Source organism: Ursus maritimus, unplaced genomic scaffold, assembly GCF_017311325.1.
Source record: "Ursus maritimus isolate PB19 unplaced genomic scaffold, ASM1731132v1 scaffold_27, whole genome shotgun sequence".
In the NCBI taxonomy this organism is placed as follows: Eukaryota; Metazoa; Chordata; class Mammalia; order Carnivora; family Ursidae; genus Ursus; species Ursus maritimus.
Genome location: NW_024425230.1, coordinates 14,667,299 through 14,677,143, shown reverse-complemented (window position 1 = coordinate 14,677,143; position 9,845 = coordinate 14,667,299). Strand labels below are relative to the sequence as shown.

Genomic DNA, 9,845 nt, shown 5'->3' with positions numbered 1-9,845 from the left:
ACAGTGTGGAACCCACTTCCATGAGTGCCCTGTACCTTGCCATATAACTGCTGCTCATTCTAGATACTTAGATCTCATTTTAAACACTTTCAGCTTGGCCTTCCCTGACCTCCAATGACAGATGTGACCCCTCTGCTATTATGTTCTCAAAACACCCTGCTCTTCCTTATCATACCCCCCATCCTAAGTCACCTTCTGTTTTATTTGTTCAATTTTCTATCTTCTCTCCTTGATTATAAGATCCATGGGAGAAGAGATTGCCCTGTCTTTATGATAACTGCTTGTATTTGTTTCCTATTGCTGTTAGAATGATTGTCATGAACTTGGTGCCTTCATCAACAGAAACCTATTCTTCCTGATTTCTCAAGTTCAGAATTCTTAAATCAGTATCACTAGGCCTAAATTGGGGTATTATCAGGGGACTGCGCTTCCTCCAGAAGCTCAAGGAGAGAATCCCTGTCTCGCCTCTTCCAGCCATTACTGGTGGCTGCCAGGATTCTTTGGTTCATGGCTGCATCATTCCAATCCTGAAGGCCAGCCTCTCCAAGTCTCTTTGTTCCTTTTCACATTGCCGCCTTCTCTGTGCATGTCAGACCTCTCTTTCCCTCCCTCTTGTAAGGACACATGCGATTGCATTTAGGATGCACCCAAATAATCCAGGATAGTCTCCCCATCTCAATATCTTTGACTTGACATGTGAAACCCTTTCTCCAAACCAAGTACCATTGACAGAGGTTAGGACCTAAAATTTGGGGGGCTGTTATTGAGCCTATCACACTGCTGAATTCCTAGTCTTCTATTCTTAGTTAGATACCTATGTGTATATGTATATATATTCTGTGATTTTATGGGCCGACTCATTTGAAACTTTTAAATGTATGGAAAATTCATATTTTGCTTCATTGAAGTCAACGCCACTTTGTTGTGAATAAGTTTCCACAAGTACACAAGCTGAAAACTTAGCTAGCTTTTACCCTGTCTTCGGGAACAGGTCCAGCTGGACTGTCCAACTCAGTCCAGTTTCTCAGAGATTAAGCCCTCTCAGAAATGGCAGAAGGTTGAACTCAATAATAAGAATACGCTAGCATAAGAGAAAGTTTCATCATATTGACTGGAAGGCAAGAATGAGGCTCATTTTCCAGGGCGATAGTAAAAACAAAGAGCATCCATTGATGAGAGAAGCATTAGAGACCTAGAAGCAAGACCCCTTACCATTTGTGTGAAGTAATAATATTGGTGTAGATGACCTTTAGCTTTTATTCCAACAATAAAATAAAAAGATTCTATCAAACATATGTTTTGGATCAATGCTATTTTTATTGCAGGAAATACAGGGCTTTTTACGAGTCCGTACCCCTCTCCTTTTCAGCTACAAATGCCACAGCATCTTTTCTTCTCTCTTTTCTTGGGGATGCTGACAACCGTATCTACCTTTGTCATGTGACTTGCAGATCCTCCGATGACGTTCTGGAATTCCTCTGATTGAGGCTGGACAGACTGCTATGGAACTTTGTAGATAGAGCTCTCATATTTAATCTCATTTTATTACCACAATAAACCTTTGAGGACGATATTCTTATTCATTCTCATGTTAGAGTGAGTTGATCTCAGTGTATATCTGATAGGCCCAGGGGTGCTGTTTTAACTTGAAGTTTAGGCATCCGGATTTATCTCAAGTTCTCTAGGCTTAGTAGCTGGAAGAAGAAATAACAGCCACTCGGTTTTCGCTCTTTGTCTTTTATCATGCTATGGACACACTAGTCTTCTTGACAGCCACACCACCCGGCATCATTAATACCATCATGTGGGGCTGGTAAAGAAACACGTTTAGGGGAATTTCTCTGAAAATACAGCGGGATGATGTGGCAAAGGTGAGATTTAAACCCAGGGCTGAATCTCTAAAAATGTCAACTGTCTCCTTCTCCCTTGTGTTGCCCTCAATTTAAAACTTGTGGTGTTTGGTGCTCGCTTCGGCAGCACATATACTAAAATTGGAGCGATACAGAGAAGATTAGCATGGCCCCCTGCGCAAGGATGACACGCAAATTCCTGAAGCGTTCCATATTTTTCAGACGAATAGATAAAGAAGATGTGGTCCATATATACAATGGAATATTACTCAGCCATCAGAAAGGATGAATACCCAACATTTGCATCAACATGGATGGGACTGGAGGGGATTATGTTAAGTGAAATAAGTCAAGTAGAGAAAGACAATTATCATATGATTTCACTTAGTTGTGGAACATAAGGAATAGCCGGGAGGACATTAGGAGAAGGAAGGGAAAATTGAAGGGGGGTGGTAAACAGAGGGGGAAATGAACCACAAGAGACTATGGACTCTGGGAAACAGACTGAGGGTTTCAGAGGGGAGGGGCTGGGGGGATGGGCTAGCCCGGTGATGGGGTATTAAGGAGGGCACGTATTGCATGGAGCACTGGGTGTTATACGCAAACAATGAATCATGGAACACTACATCAAAAACTAAGGATGTACTGTATGGTGACTAACATTTCATAATAATAATAATAAAAAAGAATCTAGAAACCTAAAACAAACAAACAAACTTGTGATGCTTGAAATAAGCACAAAAAGACAAAGGCTATAGGACTCCAGTTGTTGGAGGCACCCGGAGTAGTCCCAGAGTTAGAGCATGGATCAGCGGCTGCCTGGGGCTGGAGAAAGTGGGGAATGAGGAGCTGGTGTTTGATGGGTAGAGATTCAATGGAGGAAGATGAGAATGTTCTGGAGGTAGATGGTGGTGATGGTTAAGGACAACGTGAAGGTACTTAATATCACCGACCTCTACACTTGAAACTGGTTAAAGGTAGATTTTATGTGACATATATTTTACCACACAAGAAAAATGTGATTTTCTGCATAGGTTCACTAGTTAACTGAGAAATTATTCATGGAGGCCAAGGACACAAGCCCCAACATTTGACAGTCGGAAGGGATGAAGTAGCGTTTTACCTCCGAGAGAGGGCTGAACATTTATCTTCCTCATCGCAGATATCTGTGATTCTATTATTTTTATTGTAAAAGTTTTCCAGAGGCAATTTTTTCCCTCTGAAGGGCCGATTAAGGCTCTCCTTTTTAAAAATGAAATATTTATCCTCCCATGACCAAAACTGAAGGTGTCATAAAGAACAAAATGTAAATTGTTTGGAGAAAAATAAGTGCATAGAACACAGCCCCTAGCTTCCTTTCGTGGAGCGTTCATCGTTTAAATGATCAGAAGCAACCTTGAAAGGAGATGCCAGGGACAAGACTTTCTCACCGCGCAGATAGTCCAAGACAAGAAGAAATAGTTAACCAAAATGGAACGCAGGTGAAGAGCGAGATAAAGCCATGAATATAAATAGAGGCATGAATACAACGCGTTGTCTATCTATTACCTTCATGCACCAAAGAGCGAGGAGTGGTGATTAAGCAAATGGATATAAATCCTGTAATTTCTGCTTTCTGACTTTCCCTTGGTTTCATCTCCATAGGGGGCCATTCAGCTCCAATTAACTTCGGTTGCCAGGTCCATGATATAGAAGTCTTTTGAGTCACATTGGCACCAGACCTGCTTTTGCTTGGTTTAGCTGAACAAGAACAACAAAAAGTAGATCTGAAGGAGCTGATTTGCTGTCTACACCGCAGATCTGGACTGTCCCCCATTAGACATGTGAAGACAACTTCCTACAGTCGAGTCACTGAATGGAGTAGCTTTAAGGCATTTGTATACGGCATCGGTGAAGCCGACAATAAGTAAGGAGGGCTAAGTAGCTATTGCTTTGAAACTAAATTACATATAGGATTAATTTTGTTTTATTGAAAATCTCCCAGACTTTATTGCAAGGGAGGAGAGAGTTCACTTGAATTACATTTTAAGATTAAATAAAGTGAAAATGAGTAACAGAGGAGGAATCTTCCTGAGTGAAAGTGAATCAATTTTCATCTTGTGGATTTATATCAAGTGTGTGTGTGTGTGTGTGTGTGTGTGTGTGTGTGTGTGTTATGGTTGTATTGAAATAGTGTTCTGACATTTGTGAGCTGGTGGCATTGTTAATTTGTAGGCACTATTTGCATGGGTTTGTTTGTATAGTGTGGAAGGAGGCAGTCCTGCAAGGAGCTTTCTTCAAATGTGCTTGAAGACAAAGATGGGAGAGTGGAGTGAGGCGGTGCTGGGGAGTGGAGAGCCCTGCATGCTCTCTGTTTCCAGGAAGATCTCCTTGGCTGAGGTTGGGCCATTTGGGGGGAAGCAAAACAGACTGGAGACTAAGGTGAAACACTTTTCCCAGGGACTCCGTGAGGCTTGGAACATAAGCAGCCCCGCTCTGGGTCCAGGAGACAAAATGTGATATGGAGTTGGGGAGGAAGCATTCCTCTCTTCTTTCTTTCTTTCTTTCTTTCTTCCTCCCTTCCTTCCTTCTTTCCTTCCTTCCTTCCTTCCTTCCTTCCTTCCTTCCTTCCTTCCTTTCTTTCTTTCTTTCTTTCTTTCTTTCTAGATTTATTTATTTGAGAGAGAGAAAGAGATCACACACTAGCAGGAGGGGCAGAGGGAGAGGCAGAGAGAAGCCCACACTGACTCTGCACTGAGCATAGAACCCCACGCAGGGCTCAATCTCATGATTGTGAGATCATGACCTGAGCAGAAATCAAGGATTGGACACTTGCTCAACTGTGCCACCCATGAACCCCTCTCCCTTCTTCCTGGAAACATCTCATCTCCAGTTTGGCCAAAAAAAGGGGAAGAAACTGTTAGTTGGGTTGATGACTTTGGGAAGCCCGAAGGAATGGAACATTTAACATGAAAGTCAGTTTTCTCAAGAAAGACCCTAGGTTCTCAGGAAGGGACTTCAGCAAGAAGAACATGGATGGGGGACAGAAGAACATGGAAGAATGAGTTGAGTACATGTGGGACAATCTAAGAACTTCCAGGAAATGAAGAGGAGAGATTGTTAGGAGCTAATGTTCTGGAACTGCAGGCAGGAGCCACACTCCCAGGAAGTATGAACGACTCCGTAAAACCTGTCTATGAAGGGGTGATGTCTGCGAAATGCTAGTTTCTTTTCTGCTCTTCACCAAGACTTCATTCCATATTTCCAGTCATGGGCTTTTTCCTTTTTAAGAGAAAAGGGCAAGGATATTAACATTTATTAAGACCCGAATGTGTTTTAGGTACCACATCAGGAATTTTAGCTGCTTTTTCCCATTCAAGTATCACAACTTCCTTGGGAGCTAAGTATTATTTGTTACCACGACCGAAAGTGGAAACCAGAACACAGAAAGAGCAATGGCTCTAGAGCAAAGCCAGCTCTTTCCTCTGCATTCTCCGGAACACAATGGGCTGCTGGAGGTTAGAGGGAATCTCAAAAGGAAAGACAGTTGCACTTGAGGAACTTTAGAGAACCAAGAGGGAGGGGTACTCGGAGAGAGTGTGAGATGAAGCCTGGGGTGTCTCTACCCAGTGCCACATGTGGTCTTTGCACCTGTTCCCCCATGAGGCAAAACTACAGACATCTCATTTTCTACCATGTGGTTTGGTGAACTCTCTCCCAGTTCTTAAGGATACCCATTTACCTGACTGGCCATGAGCTGCCATGGCCGAGAGGTTGCCTTTCCAGCACCAGCTTCCAGCCGCTGTAGTAAGTAAGCTCTGAAATGTGTCTCACTCCCGTTATGTCAAGTTTTGTGCCCTTCTCCCTCCTCAAACCCTCCTTCTTGGCGCTGTTAAATGTTCTTGTCAAAAGCAACTATTTACAGGCCATTAACAACAGAACGGATGATTAGGCTCTTTCCAGGCCTGATGAATGATGCATGCTGCCAGGCAGCTCGTTTCCCATCCAGTACGGGGTTCTTTGAGGAAAAGTGTCATTGAAGAGTGTGCTGTTCAATTTCCGAGATCTGAATGATTTGAAGAAATAATTGCATTTTAGCGCGTGGAGGGAGAAGTTATTCTTTGTGAGATCTGTTCATTTGGGCAAAAGCAGAGGAAAGGTAAGCTTGTCCAGTTCTGTTTCTTTCAGATACCTTCTTTTTCCTTCCTTCCCTTCACCTTGCCCATTCACTGGCACCTTTGTGGTAACACAGCCCTCAGGTGCATTAACCCACAAGGTCCAGCTACAGCTGCACACCTCGTTTCTGCTACCCAAGCCCTGCCTGGAGGCATCACTGGATTTCCATTTAAGTCCTAACCACATTTCTCCTCCAGTTTCCTTTAAAAAGTAAGGCTTATATGAAGTTACATGTATTCACAGGACTAAGTACCATTTGTACACCACCAGTCCTGTGGTTGGTTCTCTGCTGTGTATCCTCTCTAAATACACACGTTTTCAAGATTTGTCTGGCAAGATCTATCAGCTTGCAGAAACTCGTGGGGAAGAATTTTCTGGGTGTGAAAAAAGTGGAGTGCACAGTCCTCATTCAAAATAACACAGTTAAGCATGGGGAGAGGCCAGTTTTGGGGGCTCCATGGTACAGATTGTTTCCATTGTCCTATATAGCCTACTCTGGGAAGTGTGGAACATACCCATGTTCTAGAGAGAAGGGGTTATGATAAATTTGGGAAGAAAAGAAGGAAATACCTTTCTCAAAAGCATGTCACTTGTCAGATGCTGACTGGTTTCTTGGAGATGTGGAACCATCTGCCATATTTCATATGTGTCACATGAGTGTCTATGAAGAAAGGGCAGTGTTAAGGCCTCACTGGCAGTGGGAGGGGCTTCATGCACCTGGTTGCTCTGGCACCGGAGGGACAGAGGGCTGGGCTCCTTGTGAAACAGAGAGTTCGATATCTCCCAGGAACCAGAAGCATCCAACACCTGCCTGGCTTTTGAGGCCCTCCTTTGCTAGATTCCAGGACCCACTTCTGTTGGGTCTCTACCCACTTCCCCCACCCTTTCTACATGGTTTCCTTTAAGGACTTTTTAACTACCTCCCTCTTTAATGCCCTTCTTAAGTGTGCTGGACATCTGCACCGCCAGAACCATTTATGAATCTGGTTGTGGCTTAGGTTTGCTCACAAACAGGGCTTCAGCCTTCATGGTAAGCTCTTGATATGGATTCCTATATCCTTCCTTGGAGATGGAATACATATATATCGGCTTTCTTTCTTCCCATTGCTTGATTATGTGAGGTTAGAAAGGGATTATCTTAGATTAAAAAAAAATGTGTCTGCTGTTCATGATGACCACAGGGCCAGGTTGGAAAGTTCTAGAACAATGAACCCCATTCCCCTCTCTGACCATGATTATGATTGAATGGTTCTGACAAACAAGAGCAGCCAACAAAGGACCAGCTCAACCTAGTAATCACTGCTACTTCTCTGGGTAACTTCTCTTTGCCACTCTCAAGAAGAATAAAATATTCTCATCCCAGCATCCCTAGCTTCTCTAATTAGCTCCTTAGGCAGCATCCTTCCTCTGTGTGGCCCCTATGGCACCATGAGATGCAAGGACACAAACTGTACAGAGGCAGAAGATCCATACTATGAGCACATCACTGTTCATTGTCCCAAGCTCAACCCTATCCTGCTATACAGAGGTGATAGGCATTCAAAGTCATGGTTTCAATAAACACATTTGACTGTAGGAGATTGCATGTCTCCACTTGTATTTTGACACCTCTTAAGCTTAGCTTCACATCCTCCCACTCACCTAATACTCAAACCATTGCTGTAATAACCAGGTTTACCTAGTGGCCAAATCCTCAGCTTCATCTCATATGTCTTGCTCTCTGCCTCTGTAGTATGTGGTTCCTGCAGGAAGCTGCCCAGAATTCACAAATGCGAGGGAGTTAATGTCCACAGAGCGATCTTGGCCAACAGGAGACTGGAGCAGGTGGATGACTGCCACTGTCTTCCATCATTCAGGTGAACAATTCTAAGGTGAATTTCGGGGAGCTCCTCAAGGAACGTATGTATGTGGGATTGAGCCCAGTCTCCCACTGTGTAGACCTATCAGGACTACACCATTTTCCCCTCTCCTTCTCTCTTTTACTCTTCTCAGGTCCCCACTCTACTTCTCTGGTTGCTTCCTCAAATGAACTAAAAATGCACAAGCCCTGTTCTGGACTCTACTTTGGAGATCAGCTGGAGTCTGAGCTAAGACAGCCTTTGTTTTTGGTTTGCTTTTAACTCTTTTAAGTAGCATGTGAAAATTCTACAGGTTATCTCTCCCATTCCTTCCTCTGGTCTAGGTTTTTCATATCCATTCTCTCCATCTCTTTGCCTTCTATTCTCTCGCCATCCTCCATGCCCGATTCTCCCATTCTGCTACAAAGTGATTAGGGACTTTATGGGCATTTGTTTGCTTGCTGAATTGTTGGTCTGGGCTATCCAGAAACCATCTCTCCTGTTCAGGGGGATTCTCCACTAAGAGTCTTGATGGGAGGCAGAAACCGCTTTTTCCTAAAGATGTCCTAGTAAGGACCCCATTTCTTTGGCTGTCCCCTGATGGCTAGAACATGGACATACAGTCCAGGCTTGGCCAACTGGATGCTTCCATCTGGGAAAGTGATTCTTAAACAACAGACACAAAAAAGGAGGGATTATTGCCCAAATACTCATAGTAGAAGTGGTGGGATCAAGAATGTGGAGTGACCAGGTCCGTGGTGCTGGTGGTGGTGTAACCACCTGTCATGTGGCTATGCTTCTGCCAGGTGGCCACGACTTTGCTCCTGATGTTGTCTCCATGCTCACCTTCCAAGCCTGGTCTAGCAGCCTCCCTGTCTGCCCTACAGTCCTTCATGAATTGCTTTGAAACTGAGTTGGCCAGAACCTCTCTCTGTTGCTTGTGATAAAAAGCACAGGGTCTTTTTTTTCCCTCCTCAAAGACCCCTTTCAGGTTCAAGGTTAAATTCATACCATTACACATAGCCTGGTTCTCCGTTAGCCCACTATGAGTTAACTTCTGTTCTGGCTTCCTCTGCAGTGATCCTCTAGCCTCTGTCACAATGACCTGTTTCTTTCTGTATCCCTTTGAATGCTATACATCCTGTCAAGTTTCCTTTATATTCTCCTCCAAGCACAGCCTGAGGAGTGCTGGACCCGTGAGCAGGTTGCAGCCCACCTTCCACATTCACATCTGTTCTTCTGCTGTGCGGGGTTTCTCGAATCCTAGATTTTTCGAGCAAAATCTTTTTAACTACAATCACTTGGTAACTTTTGTGGCAAACTAGTCAATTCTCCTTTTTCCAGTAACGGTGAATTAACAGGAGAAATAGTTGTTGTCTAGCTTCTGCAAAGGCATCCTGAAAGCAGGGTGAGGAAATGCTTTTGAAATATATGTAATCTCTGAATGAAATCCAGGGTATGAAGAGTATACTTGCACTGAATCATGCTGGGCCTCACCATTCCATCCAATCAATGGAGTCAGTGTTCTGAGGAACAGGGTACATGCTCCAACAGCTTTTGCCTTTGGAATAGCTTTATGTATTAGGATGTCGGGCCCCCTAATGTCATCCACAGGTTACAAAAGCAGACGTCCATGGTGATTATTATTTTTTTATTTTATTATTTATTTTAATTTTTATAATCCTTTCTCTGTTCTCAGGGAACGCACACAGGTAGCAGGACCGCCTTCCCCGCCTCTAGGGGACGCTATTCATATCCAGGTGTTGGCCAAGGCTTCTCCCTGCAATTTTGCCAATTCGGAGCTGCGCAGCCAGGGGCAGCCGCCTTTGGAGGGAGACACAGAAAAAACACAAATTATTAGAAATGAAGGAATGATTCCCCGGTCCCTTTGATGAAACCCCCAGCGGGTGTGCAATTAATTCCCAGCAGAAGTACCGAAGTCTGGGCGGGTTTATAAGCGGCAAAGAAATGTCTCATTTATATTCCACTTTCAGAGATAAGG

At 43.8% G+C, this 9,845-nt stretch overlaps 1 non-coding gene across 1 annotated transcript; it reads left to right on the top strand.

Moving 5' to 3' along the window:
• The first annotated feature begins 1,961 nt into the window (after positions 1-1,961).
• On the top strand, positions 1,962-2,069 carry LOC121105563. The gene has a single exon (XR_005838176.1). It is a non-coding gene; the product is annotated as a U6 spliceosomal RNA (small nuclear RNA).
• Positions 2,070-9,845: the final 7,776 nt, after the last annotated feature.